The sequence below is a fragment of the Triturus cristatus genome, chromosome 8, assembly GCF_964204655.1.
Source record: "Triturus cristatus chromosome 8, aTriCri1.1, whole genome shotgun sequence".
Taxonomy (NCBI): Eukaryota; Metazoa; Chordata; class Amphibia; order Caudata; family Salamandridae; genus Triturus; species Triturus cristatus.
Genome location: NC_140591.1, coordinates 203,881,536 through 203,896,267, shown reverse-complemented (window position 1 = coordinate 203,896,267; position 14,732 = coordinate 203,881,536). Strand labels below are relative to the sequence as shown.

General features: G+C 54.2%; 1 protein-coding gene across 6 annotated transcripts in view; it reads left to right on the top strand.

Annotated features, from left to right (window-relative positions):
• The window catches only part of ITSN1 (intersectin 1), a 1,732,490-nt gene that overhangs the window by 234,234 nt on the left and 1,483,524 nt on the right, over positions 1–14,732 (top strand). The gene's annotated exons all lie outside the window — the stretch shown is intronic.

The following is a 14,732-nucleotide window of genomic DNA, read 5'->3' as shown; positions in this document are numbered from 1 at the left end:
GTGACGCAGGGGTGACGGAGCCTGGCGGCGGCACCCCTCGGAACGGTCGTTCCGAGCTGCTGTGGAAATGTGCTGGGCAGAAAGGGGTGACGGCGTGGCGCACGGGGCCAACAGACCTGCTGGCTCTGTGTCAGACCACTGGGGGCCACTACCTGCCGGGGCCACTCGACCTTCGCTCTGCTGGGTAGGCTGAAGGGCCTCCCGCCAGGCGGCAGGCCCTCGAGTCGGACAGTCCATGTGGGGAGGAAGCTCCTTGCTTGAAACAGCCGAGGCTGGCCAAGCAGTCTATCCCTAAAAGGACCGAGAGAGTGTCCAATCGATCAGAGTACGGCCGGGGCATCCCCTGGCAGGCCGCCCTGTGCGGGGGGGGATGGCGGCTTCGCATCCCTGCCTGCTCCCTGGGCGAGCGGGCTTGAAGGAAAGGCCCATCGGGGAGGGGCCGAGAGGCAGGCACGCACCCGGGCCCCCAAGGGCCCCGGTAGGCGGGCCCAGGTGCTGCCTTCTCCCGTCTCGATCGCCTGACCCAGCAAACCTGGAGAAAAAGGACCATCTGGAAGGGGACTGAGAGGCAGGTGCATACCCGGGCACCTGGGGGCCCCCATGGACGGGCCCGGGTGCTGCTTTCCCCTGTCTCGGGATCACCGGACCTCACGGAGGTCTGACCCAGCAAATTCGGAGAGAAAGGACCATCGTGAAGGGGGCTGAGAGGAAGTTGTGCGTACCCGGGCCCGGCAGCTGCCTTCCCCTGTCTTGGGATCCATGGACCTCACGGGGGTCTGACCGAGCAAACTCTGAGAGAAAGGACCATCGAGAAGGGGCTGAGAGGCAGGAGCGTACCCGGGTCCCTGGCGGGCGGGCCCGGGTTCTGCCTTCCCCTGGTTCAGAATCGCCGGACCTCACGATGGTCTGACTGACCCTCTCCCTAGTAATCCGGAGGACAATTACCCCCCTTTCTTGTAATCCGTGCACACGAGGGGACCCAAGGCGCGAATGTACCCGACCTCCTGGAGCCCTCGCTGGGATCTGAGAGGCAAATGGACTCTCATCGAGACTTCCAGGCAAGCCCAGCCATCTGGTCACCCGATTGGAAAGCATTGCGCGCGACCAGATGGCCGAGGGGACCGGTGCGACCAGATGGCCGAGGGGACCGGTGCGACCAGATGGCCGAGGGGACCGGTGCGACCAGATGGCCGGGCTCGAAAGGGAAGCCATCTGGTCGCTTTGTGCCCCAACGAAAGAGTGAGCGGGCGCCGGGGCATGAGGGACCGCAGGCCCAGGGCCCCAGCTGGGCCCCACCCATGGAGGCTGCGCGGGGGACCCGACGGGCCCTCCGACCCGGGGCCCGCAGACACCTTGGCAAGCATGGGAGGCCTGCACGGGACCGACAGACCCCAGTCCCGGGCCCTTGGCAGAGTGGTAGGCCGGAGGACAGGGCCCAGGGCCAGAGAACCCGGGGCCCGGCCCGGCCCCTGGACCCAGCCGGGGCAACAAGCGCCGGAGGCGCAGGGGGAGACTCCCCGGGCCTGCCGGACCCCGTCCCGGGCACCCTGCTACACGGCAGTACCCAGGACGGAGCCCGGGGTGGGGAGGCCACCCTCCCTAGGGCCCTCAGGGGCCCAGCCGGAGCTCCTGAACCCAACCGAGCAAGGGGAGGCTCCCAGGGCACGACGGAACCCCGTCCTGGGCCTTTGGGAGTTCCGCAGGCCAAGGGACGGGGCCCGGGGCCGGAGCCCCCAACCCGGGGCCCCTGGACCCAGCCGGGGCTCCCAGGCCCGGAGCCGCAGGGGGAGCCTGCCCGGGCCCGCCAGACCCTGTCCCGGGCACCCTGCAACGCGGCAGGACCCAGGACGTAGCCTGTGGTGGGGAGCCGCCCTTCCTGGGGCCCTTAGGGGCCCGGCGGAGCTCCTGAACCCAGCAGTGCAAGGGGAGGCTCCCTGGCCACGACGGAACCCCGTCCCGGGCCTTTGGCAGTGCCGCAGGCCAGAAGACTGGGCCCGGGGCTGGAGCCCCCCAGCCCGGGGCCTGGCCAGGGCCATGGACCCAGCCGGGGCTCCCAGACCCGGAGGCGCAGGGGAATCCTCCCCGGGCCCCCCGGACACCGTCCCGGGCACCCTGCCACGCGGCAGGACCCAGCATGGAGCCCGGGGTGGGAAGGCCACCCTCTCCGGGGCCCTCGGGGGAACCCCGGCCAGAGGCACAGGGGAAGCCTCCCCAGGCCCGCCGGACCCCTTCCAGGGCACCCTGCCACGCAGCAGGACCCAGGACGGAGCCTGGGGTGGGGAGGCCGCCCTCCCAGGGGCCCTTTGACCCAGCCCAGCAGGGGGAGATCTGCCGGATCTTATCCGGGGCAGCCTGCTACGCGGCAGGCCCCGGGACAGACCCAGGGCTGGGGCGGCATCCGGGCTGCTAGGCTGAGAGGGGTCCCAGAGTACCCTGTCCCTAGTAATCCAGAGGAAGGCTACCCCCCTTTCTGGTAACCCGCGCGCTCCGAGTGATGGAGGGGACCCTAGGGGCGAACGCGCCCGGCCTCCTGGAGCCCTGGCTGGGATCTGGGAGGCAAATGGGCCCTCATTGGGACTTCCATGCCATCTGGTCGCCCCATTGGAAAGCCTTGCGCACGACTAGATGGCCGAGGGGAAAGGAGCGACCAGATGGCCGGCAACTGAAAGGACTCCGTCTGCCCGCCCCGAGCCGAGCCATAGCGGTAGGGCTCCCGCCTGCCCACCCACCGAAGGCTCGGGGGCGGGGGGGGGGCTCTGCTTCCTGGGGGGCTCAAGGACCCCGGCTGGGCCTCAGGCACGGGGAGGGCTGACCGAGCTCTCGGGTCCGGGCGTCCGGGGAGGACTGCCCGGGACCCGTGGAGCCCGCCCCTGGGCACTTTGCCACGCCGCGGGGCGGAGGAGGGAGCCCTGGAAGCCTGGGAGGACGTTGCCCGGGCGTAGCCCATCTGGTCCCTGGCAAAGAACCGCTAGCCCCGGAGGGGTGTTCCGGCATACCCTGCCCCTACTAATCCGTACGAAGGCTACCCACCTTTCTTGTAACCTGCGCGCTTCGAGTGACGGAGGGGACCCAAGGCGTGGATGCACCCGGCCTCCTGGACCCCTGACTGGGATCCGGGAGTCAAATGAGCCCTCATCTGGACTTCCAGGCTGGCTGGCCGGCCGGCCATCTGGTCGCCCCATTGTAAAGCATTGCGCGCGACCAGATAGCCGAGGGGTGAGGTGCAACCAGATGGCCGGGACTGAAAGGACTTCCATCTGTCAAACCCCGAACCTTCGGGCCAGGGTTCCGGCCTGCCCACGCAGGGCTCGGGGCCTGCAGGGCTCGGGGGGGCTCCAGGGCTTCGGGGCTGCAGGGTGCGGGGGGCTTGTAGACCCCACGCTGAGCCTCAGGCATGGTAGGCCCGGTGGAGCTCTCGGGGCCCAGATGCCCGGGGGACCCATGGAGCCCGTCACGGGCACTTTGCCTCGCCGCGGGCTGGAGGAGGGAGCACCGGACACCCCGGGGAAGTGTCGTCCGGGCTTAGCCCATCTGGTCGCCGCCTGAGAACCACCATCCCCAGGAGGGGTGTCCCGACATACCCTGCCCCTAGTAATCCGGAGGAAGGCTAACCCCCTTTCTGGTAAACCGTGCGCACCGAGTGACGGAGGGAACCCTAGGCCCGGACGCACCCGACCTCCTGGAGCCCTGGCTGGGATCCGGGAGGCAAATGAGCACTTATCGGGACTTCCAGGCCGGCCCGGCCATCTGGTCGCCCCATTGGAAAGCATTGCACGCGACCAGATGGCCGGGACCGAAAGACTCCCATCTGTCCAACCCTGAGCCTTCGAGCTAGGGTTCCCGCCTGCCCACGCTGGGCACGGTGGGCTGCAGGGCACGGTGGGCTGCAGGGCACGGTGGGCTGCAGGGCTCCGGGGCTGCAGGGCTTCAGGGCTGCAGGGCTCGGGAGAGGGGGGGGGGGGCTCGTAGACCCCACGCTGGGCCTCAGGCATGGGAGGCCCGCAGGAGCTCCTGGGGCCCGGACGCCCGGGGGACCCATGGATCCCGTCCCGGGCACTTTGCCCCGCCACGGGCTGGAGGAGGGAGCACCGGACGCCCCGGGGAAGTGTCAGATGGGCTGAGCCCATCTGGTCCCCGCCTGAGAACCGCCATCCCCAGGAGGGGCGTCCCGGCATACCCTGTCCCTAGTAATCCGGAGGAAGGCTACCCCCCCCCTTTCTGGTAAACCGTGCGCACGGAGTGACGGAGGGGACCCTAGGCCTGGACGCACCCGACCTCCTGGAGCCCTGCCTGGGATCGGGGAGGAGAATGAGCCCCCCTATTGGGACTTCCAGGGCAGCCCGGCCATCTGGTCGCCCCATTGGAAAGCATTGCGTGCGACCAGATGGCCGGGACTGAAAGGACTCCCAGCTGCCCACACCGAGCCATAGCGGTAGGGCTCCCGCCTGCCCTTGCAGGTCTCCGGGTCTCTGCACCAGGGACTCTTGTCCCGGGCAGATGGATACTTGGCAGGCCGCAGGACCTGGGCTCCCAGTCTCATCCACCTTAGCTCTTTTCCTGGAAAGTTTTTGGGTAATACAATAAGGGATGGCCGAGTAATATAGAGGGTGGGGGTACCAAAATGTGATTTTCCCCATTCATTTTTCAATAGGAAGTTTGGAGACCGCTATGGCCGAACAGATTTATATGAAATTTGGTAGACAGCTAGCTATTAGTCCAGAAAGTGGGCTTTTTGTGATTTTGGTGCAAATCCGTTCAGTCATTTTAGAGAAATTAAGGCTCAAAATGTATAGATATTTCATGCCGCTGAGGATCCACAGAGCCCAAGATAAAATATTATTGGCTGCCACCACATCAACAATGATGTGGCAGCAGCCATCTTAAAACTCAGTTCTGAGTCCTAGAAAAAAGGATTAAAACAATAGATATAATGTGGCAGGTTAGGGAGGCGCCTAGGTCGGGTTGAGGCTTTGAAAGGGGGGGGGGGGGGAGGGGGGGGGAGGCAATCCAGAGGGATTTCCCTAGGGCTTAAAAACATTAACTTTCACAAATGTTTGCTACCAATTTGGGGTAAATCCACAGCAAAATAATTGTGGTAAAGAGTTGTGCTTTTTGATGCTCTACGTTCAAATGAGGAAGAAGGTCCTTGAATTCCTGTCTGTTGAAAAGTGGCCATTGTTGGACTTCAGAATTGAAGAAACGCCCTATGTTGCAAAAATACCATTTACCCTCTCAATTATTCTTTCTTGAGTGATTGAGAGGTCTTCTACCAAGGGAAAGCGAGAATATTCATCATTGACTACTATTAAATGATGTCTATTGTCAAGGGGCTCAAATAAGTCAATGGCAATTTTCTCCCACACATGTTTTGGAAGATTGGACATGTTCAATGGATGCCGGGTTGTTTTGGGAGATGAACAGTTGCACAGGCCTTAAATTCCCTTTCAACTCTCATCAAGATGAGGAAACAACTCTGTCTAGGAAAGCTTGCTTAGTGGCAACAATTCCATGATGTTCCTCATGTGCTACTTCAGTGACTTGCTGTCTCAGACTCTCTGGTATGACAATTCTTGAACTTCATAGGACGATACCTTCTTGGGTAACAGAAAGTTCATCTTTTGCATTTTTGAACTTTTGATATTCACTGTCATTTGTAAGAGATTGAGTCTGCTGTTTCCAGAATTGATGTGCAATAATGTCTTTGAGTATTAGCATCACGGTGAGTGTTTGTGGCAGCAATGATTTTTCCCCCGATATAGTGGCAGGTGTACTGGACTTAACATTAAAGTTAATGTAGGCTTTAGCTGTTTTGGAAGTAGTACAATGTCATTGTACTGGTGCTCGTGAAAAGTAGTCAGCAGGATTTTGATATTTCCCTGGTTGGTGCACAATAGTGTAGTTCAGTTTCTGGAGTCGCAACCCCCCACCTTTCAATGCGAAGGGGTTTCTTGGCTTTAGCATTGACAAAGATGGTAAGCAATGCTTGATGATCAGTGATAAGAGAAATTCTTTCCATATAGAAGCACGTGGAAATGTTCACTGGCCCACACCACAGCTAGGCTTTCTTTTCCAGTTGTGAATAGACACGGTCAGTTTGTCACAAACATTTGCTATCCTAAGCTACAATATGCCATCAAACATTTGGAAGTCCATGTGGGCAAGAATCGCACCTTACCGGGCTTGCGTCAACAACTTCTGTGTGTAGCTTTGGGCTAAAGAAGGCCATTTCAGTGGCATTCTCAATTGCATGTTTGATTTTCTTGAAGCTTTGTTCACATTCATGTGCCTATTGAAATTAAGGATTTTGTTTTGTTAAATCTTTTAATGGGGCACTTACTGTAGCAAAATCACGAATGTATCTAGAACAGTAGCTAGCCATGCCAAGAAAAGAGCTTAACATGGTAACATCTTGGGAAGGGGGGGGGGGCGGGGGAAGATAGGTGGCTGACAAAGCCCGTCTTTTGGCCGATCTGGAGTCATAACCCCATCAGTGAAAATATGGCCAAAGAATTTCAGTATTTTGTGTAACTCTCACTTCTCTACATTTAAAGTGAGACCTGCATCAGCAAGTAAACGGCACACTTGTGCAAGAGCTTTATCATGTTACTTTTTTGTGGTACCCAGATCCAATACATCATCACTGTAATTGAAAGCATGCGTGACCAGCTGTATTATGCGGCACATGACATTTTGAAACCGTTCTGCAGCTGATGACATGCCAAAACTCAATCTATTATATCTGAACAAACCAATATGGGTAGTAATGTACCTGCAATTTTCTTCTAGTTCTAACTGATGATATCCTTTGCTCCGATCAAGGTGAGAAAAAACCTTGGCACCAATCAGCTGTGTGATCATATCAGCAATGTGTGGACCTGGATGTCCTTATTTTGCAATTGCCTAGTTAGCTTTACGCATATCAACACAGATGTGTACAGCTCCTTCACCGTCCTTTTTAGGCACTACCACTATGGGCGCGAAACCCATGGGGTCGGACCAGTAGATCACTCAGTGATATCGTGCTTTATTAATGTCTTAATAGCCCACTTAATGTTCGGGCTGGACTGTTCACATGAGGCACAGGGTCAGACTGATTTGCATATGGCCATGTCTGAACTGGGGTGGCAGAGTGGGCTAAAGAACGGTGATGGATTGAACCCAGATCAGTTGACTGGGGGTGAGTGCTTGCAATGTTCAACACTCCGTCCATCATTTCCTTTGGTTTTTGCTTTGTTCGCCATAAGTTGGCAGGGTATGCTCAGACGTGAGTCCCTTGCTCACTTTGCCACTGGATTCAAGCAAGCCTGGCTGAAGACGGCTGAAATGCCAGAAACCGGTCCTAGGAAGCTTGTTTCCGGTCCAGGGAAGACATGGCTTGGCAGCTCGTGCTGGACTGTTCCCATGAGGCACAGGGTCAGACTGATTTGCATATGGCCATGTCTGAACTGGGGTGGCAGAGTGGGCTGAAGAACGGTGATGGATTGAACCCAGATCAGTTGACTGGGGGTGAGTGCTTGCAATGTTCAACACTCTGTCCATCATTTCCTTTGGTTTTTGCTTAAACTGTTTTTCAACAGCCTTCTGTAAATGAAATACAATTAGACTGTTGCTGAGCAACAGGACAAATATCCTTATTAATATGCAGTTGCACTTTCATTGTCTTAAGTTTTCCTAATTCCTGAAACAACGATGGAAACTGACTCACTATTTCTTGATGAGCATTTATGTTGTAATTTACAGTTCCATTTCAGCTGCAGTACCGAAACTGAGTGAACATGCACTTGACAAAGTAAATTGAAGTATGTGCATTGGTGCTTATACTTTTCTTTTTGTGCTTCATGGTTGCTATGTTGGAACCTTTACTTTTTGACTAAGTCGATACAACCCATGTATACGTTTTAGTCTTCGACTGTGATACAGCGCTCCTGAGCCACTTTGTGGTACTTCTCCGGCATAATATTTATCAATGCACCACTGTCTATGATAAAAGGTATGGCACAGCCGTTCAACTTTAGTGTGATTTTTAGGACAGTGTCTAAATGAATTTTTTGACTTCACTCTCTTAAACTTGCATTCTTCCTTGCATCCTGCCAATCCGACATGCGCACGTTTCTCTTTAGTTAACATCGACATCACACATCCATCTTCTTCACTGTCACTTGACAGGAGTATTTCGACAAAGATTTAGACTGCGATCGACTTTGTTTGGTTTCCATTTGCCTGAACTGATATGGCCGCTTGACATTGTGAGTAGAATGTCACTTCTGGAACGTTTGGGCGTCCATTTTGTTTTCTCAACGCAACACACTTAGTTTTCCCTTCGCTTTGGAAACCGTTACAAAATGGTTCTCTTTCCCACAGCCCTTGCTACTTGTCCAATAGCTGAACCTTTACCTTCATGTGGAAAAGAAAAGCAGCATCTGAAGCACAGTTTCTTTTTCTTTGGAGACATCATTTTGTGCCCCTCAGCCTTGTGTCTACGCTTACTTTTCATTTTAAAAGCTGACTCACTCTGAGGTCCTCCGGCCTCCATTTCAATAGCTTGTTGGTCTGCACGTTCTTCGGCTCTTGCAGTCAGGAGTGCTCGCTCCAGACTGAGCGTTTCTCTCTGAATTCATCTGAATGAATCCGAAAGGCAACCATCTTTGAGATGTATGGGTTCTTTAATCATTGAACTTAAAATGTTTGAAAGTATCAAGTCTATCGACAAACTTGTTGATCATTTCACCAGATTTTTGCCTTTCCTGGTTGAAAATGTATCTTTTGTAATCTACATTCGGCATTGGATTGAACGTGATATTTAACAGCTGTTTGATTTTACAGTATGAGACTTAATCAACGTGTTGTATTTCCTTGATTTTACTCCTTCACCTGCAAGATACTTGAGATTTCTGATGGATACATCTGCCAGTGGATTCCTCACCTTGTGAATATCCCCTGTGCCAGCAACATTCGGAAACTTTTGTAGCAGTCCACGCCGATGGGGTCGAAGACGACGTCACAGAGACACGGCTCCGCTCGCGACTCCGCTGACGTCACCGGCTCCATAAGAAGACCTCGTCGGCGTGATGACGTCAGTTCCCTTTTTTCAACGGATTTCGGGAATTGCTGTTGGTAGCTTTACTGTTACTTTGTTTTTCTTCTGGGTTTCCCTGTTTCTCTTCGAAGAAGAGGTCGACGAAGAAGTCTGATTTCAAGCCCTGTCGGGAATGTGGCAAACACATGTCGACACAGATCCACATGACGACTGTGTTTGGTGTCTCTCATCCGACCACGATGTGGATGGTTGCTCTTGCTGTCGCAAGATGAGCTCCAAAGCTCTAAAAGAAAGGGAGGCGAAGCTCTTCATCGCTAAGATGAAAAAGGAAAAGAGGAAGAAGGAAGTCGAAATCGAGGTCACGGTTGGCGTCGAAGTGGACTTCGGGACATGCTTCGCGAACCAAGAAGCATAAGAAGAAGAGGGGGCATTCTTCTCATCATCACTCTGATAAGAGTTCGGCTCCGAATTCGAAGTCGCCGGCTCGACGCCGAAAGGAATCCGTGTCTCCTTCACCAGTCCCGGATTCTCCTGGTCCTTCTTCTCCAGTGACTTCTTCGGCTGAATCTCCGGTTGCGATGCCATCTCCGGCTCCGGTTTCATCTCCGGCCCCGGTTTCATCTCTGGCCCCGGTTGAGGATCTCAAGTCCCGGGTGAGCCTGCGACGCCGCTTATTCCACCGTCGGCGCCGATTAGCCTGAGTCCGGTGATGTAGAGTGACCAGTACCCTGCGTTCCCTGGACCAGGTCAGGACCCCTCGCATTATTTAAATGCTATGTACGGGGTATTCGCTAGAGCCATGTACACCACTGGTGCACCTGCGGGTCCGATGGGTCCAATGGCGTTGAATTTGGGGGTGCCGCAAGTCTATCAGCAGGCCCCTTTCATGCTGTTTTTTCCAGCGACACCGTCTTGGCATCTACGTCGCTTCCATCTTCACCGGCGCCGGCTCGACCTCTTTCGACGCCGGCTGCTCCTGCGGATCCACATTCGACGCCGGCGCTGTCGGATTCGAACACGGCGCCGCCGACGCCGCTTGTGCGGATTCGATCCAGAAGGGAAGCACAGAGAGTGGTGGATGAAAGGAGGTACCTTTTGGAGGAAGCTGAAGAGGGAGAGTCTGATAAGGTGTGTGAGGAGCTTAAGGAGGCTAGTGGACTGGATTTGTCTCCTGAGTGGGAAATCACTCCACCTTCAGATGAACCCTCAAAAGATGTGGCTCCGTATCATGCGGTTATTAGGAAGGCTGCGGAGCTGCTAGATCTTCAGTTGCCAACTACGGAGTTCAGATCAAATATTCTGACTGAGGTGCTGCATTCGCCCACTACAGTTTCGGAGCCTTTGTTGCCCTTTAATGAGGCCATTATTGACCCTGCATTGGAGGTATGGCGTAAGCCTTTTTGTGCTCCCGCAGTCTCTAAGACGGTCGCAAGAAGGTATAGGGCGGCTCCAGGGGATCCTGAGTTTTTAACGTCGCTAAAAAGATAGACCAGTCGGCCAAGAAGGTCTTTTCATCGGCCAGCATGGCCCTTAAGTCGACAAATGCAACTTGCTTGTTGGGACGCTATATCCATGCGCTCATGGACTCGGCGAAGAAATTGGCACCAAAGCTTTCTGAGGAGGATAGAGTCGGCTTCAATGAAGTTTTGACTGATGCCCAGGCGGCAGCACGCCAAGTGATACAAAGTGGGCTTGACACGGCAGACTCAGTAGCGAGAGTCATGGGGTCTTCTGTTGCCACTAGGAGGAGTGCGTGGCTGAAGTCTTCGGAGTTCTCCCCGGATGTACAGTCGACATTGTTGGACATGCCATTTGATGGATGTGGTTTGTTTGGTAAAAAGGCAGATGCTGCTCTTGAAAGCTTTAAGGAGAGCAAGGCTACCGCTAGGTCTTTGGGCCTTCAATCCCAGTCAAGGGGGTCTTTTAAAAGATACAGAGGCTTCGGAAGGGCATCCTTTCGTTCTTACAGACAGACCCAGCAACAGCAGCAAAGCTGTGTGTCCAAAGGTTACAGAGGTAGAATCAGGGGTTGCCCACGTGGCTGTCAACTCTCCTCCTCAGCCCCTCCCACCACCGCAAAGCAGCCCTAGATCCGCCATTCTGGATCATGCTGGTCCTGTGGGGGGGCCGGCGTACCCATTTTCTACAAGATTGGGAATCTAACTACAGATCTCTGGGTTCTGGATCTTGTAGAAAATGGGTACGCCCTTCCCTTTCGGTAATTCCCTCCATATTACCATCCTTGTCAAGGGGCTTGCTCGGAGGACCACCGTCTTCTCCTGCAGGAGGAAGTCCTGAAGTTGTTTCAAAAAGGTGCGATAGAGGTGGTTTCAGAGCAGGAGAGGGGTCAGGGATGCTACTCCCGGTATTTCCTGATTACGAAAAAGGATGGCAGATTGCGTCCGATATTGGACCTCAGAATCTTGAATCTTTTTCTAAAGCAAGAGAAGTTCAAGATGCTCATCCTTGCTCAGGTTCTTCAAGCGCTGAATCAGGAGGACTGAATGGTGTCGATAGACTTGCAGGATGCGTATTTCCACATCCCCATCCTGAAGTCGCACAGGAAGTATCTCCGGTTTGCGGTAGGATCGCAACATTATCAGTTTGCGGTCCTTTCGATTGGTCTTACTACTGCACCCCGAGTCTTCACGAAGGTGATGGCAGTGGTGGCAGCCCATCTCAGAAGGTCGGGATTGCCGTTTTCCTCTATCTGGACGACTGGCTGATAAAAGAGGAGTCGCCAGAGAAGGTGCTACATCATCTGCAGGATACAACTCAGCTGTTGTACAAATTGGGTTTCTCGATAAACGTGCCCAAATCTCACCTGGTGCCCTCTCAGCGCAACCTGTTCATAGGTGCGGTACTGGACACTGTGTGTCGAGCATTCCCTCCTCCTCAAAGGATTCTCGACATACAGGAAATGAGTCCTTTGTTTTACAATGGAGCGGTCGTTCCCGTTCTGAAAGTCCTTCGCCTGCTCGGCCTGTTTGCTTCCTGCATTCTGTTGGTCAACCATGCACGCTGGCACATGAGGGCGCTCCAGTGGTGCCTCGCAGGCAGTGGTATCAGCACAAGGGAGATCTCAGGGAGTCTGTGAGGATCTCCAGAGAAGCTGCGGCGGATCTGTCTTGGTGGAGCGTGGAGGGCAATCTGTCTAAAGGAAAGCCCTTTCATCTACCTCCATCGGTGGCCACAGTGATTACGGATGCATCCACTTTAGAGTGGGGTGCTCATCTGGGGGATCTGGAGATCAAGGCTCTTTGGTCTCTAGAGGAAAGGTTGCTTCACATCAACCTTCTGGAATTGCGGGTGATTCGTTTGGCACTCAAGGCCTTCCTCCCTTCCCTTCGCGGTCAGTCTGTTCAAGTCCTGACGGACAACACTACCGCGATGTGGTATGTCAACAAACAGGGAGGAGTGGGGTCTCTTTTTCTCTGCAGGGAGGCTCTGCGTCTATGGTCCTGGGCTCAGGATCATCGGATTTGCTTGATGGTGAATCATCTGGCCGGGGTGCTGAACGTACGTGCGGGCAGTCTCAGTCGGCAGTTCTCCGCCGATCATGAGTGGAGGCTTCATCCGGAGGTAGTTCGTCACGTCTTTCGGATGTGGGGGGCTCCTCGGGTGGACCTGTTCGCCACTCGCGAGAATGCTCACTGCCCGTTATTCTGCAGTCTCCAGTATCCGATGCAGGGAGCGTTGGGGGACGCGTTTCAGTTGAGTTGGGGCTCATGACTCCTTTACGCGTTTCCTCCCATACCCTTGATTCCTTGGGTTCTGAGGAAGATTCGCCAAGACCGGGCCCAAGTCACATTGATCGCCCCGGATTGGCTAAGAAGGGTGTGGTATTCAGATCTTCTCCACCTTTCCTCGTGCCCTCCGCTCCGTCTCCCTCTGAGGGCAGATCTCCTCTCGCAGTCGGAGGGGTAGGTTCTACACCCCCACCTCCAGAGCTTACACCTTCATGCCTGGAGATTGAACGGGGCAACCTGAATTCTTTTTCTCTCCCACCTGATGTGGTAGATGTAATTCTGTCTGCCAGACGTCATTCCACCAAATCTATATATTCCTATAGGTGGTCTAAATTTGTGCTTTGGTGTGGAGAGAAGTCAATTGATCCTTTGAAGGCTCGTCTATCTAACATTCTACAGTTTGCCCTTTCTCTTGCTCAGCAAGGCTTTGCTGTGGCTACAGTAAAAGGATACTTCATCTGCTTTGTCGGCTTTCCTTTGCTTGCCGGATCAGCCGTCGTCATTCAAATCACCTTTTGTTCTTAGTTTTCTTAAGGGCCTCACAAACAGGTTTCCTCCTACTCCCTTTATTGTGCCTCAATGGGACTTAAACCTTGTCTTTACTTATCTTATGGGTTCTCCCTTCGAGCCCTTGCACAAGTGTCCCTTGAGACTGTTGTCTTTTAAGACGGTTTTTCTCATTGCAATCACCTCGGCAAGGAGGGTAAGTGAGCTTCAAGCTCCAAGTTCAAAACCCCCGTTCTTGACCATTCATGCTGAAAGAATGGTACTCAGGACCAGGGCTGCATTTCTTCCTAAGGTGGTAACTCCCTTCCATCTGGGGCAGTCCATTACACTTCCTACCTTCTATCCTCCCCCTCACCCTTCCAAGGAGGAGGAGAGACTTCACCGCTTGGACCCTAAGAGGGCGGTGAGCTTCTATCTGGAAAGAACTAAAGACTTCAGAGTTGATGACCAGCTCTTCGTGGGCTTTGTTGGCTGCAGGAAAGGTCGAGCGGTGCACAAGCGCACCCTTTCCAGATGGATTGTCTTGTGCATCAAGATATGCTACTACCTGGCTGGTAAGGAACCTCCAGAGGGTTTAAGGGCTCATTCCACTAGAGCAAGGTCTTCCACTTCTGCTTTGTCTAGGGGCGTTCCTGTGGAGGACATTTGTAGGGCGGCAACTTGGGCCTCCCTTCACACCTTTGCAAAACATTATTGCTTGGACACCGAGGTGAGGAGGGACGGACACTTAGCTCATTCCGTCCTTCAGGACTTTCTGGTATAGAAGGGTGGACACCCTCCTCCGGGAGTGGGACTGCTGTGGGAATCTATTCACAAGGTGAGGAATCCACTGGCAGATGTATCCATCAGAAGAACAAGTTACTTACCTTCGGTAACGCTTTTTCTGGTGGATACAGTATCTGCCTGTGGATTCCTCACTGACCCACCCGCCTCCCCGTTGTCCACCCTTGTATACCATTAGTATATGTTGGTGTTTCAAGTTATATTTATTACTGTCAAAGGCATTGTGTTGTTTCTTTTGCCTTTCTACTTATTCTCCACACTGTGTGTGTTGCTTTATATATTATGTACTGTGTATACTGTGTATATATTGCTGTCAGTCCGTCCGTGTGCCTTGAAGGCACGGAAAAAAGGGCGGAACTGACGTCATCACATCGACGAGGTCTTCTTATGGAGCCGGTGATGTCAGCGGAGTCGTGTGCGGAGCCGTGTCTTTGTGACGTCATCTTCAACCCCAACGGCGTGGACTGCTACAAAAGTTTCCGAATGTTGCTGGCACAGGGGATATTCACAAGGTGAGGAATCCACAGGCAGATACTGTATCCACCAGAAAAAGCGTTACCGAAGGTAAGTAACTTGTTCATGTGATCTTTTTGTTATATGTTTCTTCCAATACATCAATGAAATCATCAAGTTTGATCCAGGCAGTCCATCTAGCG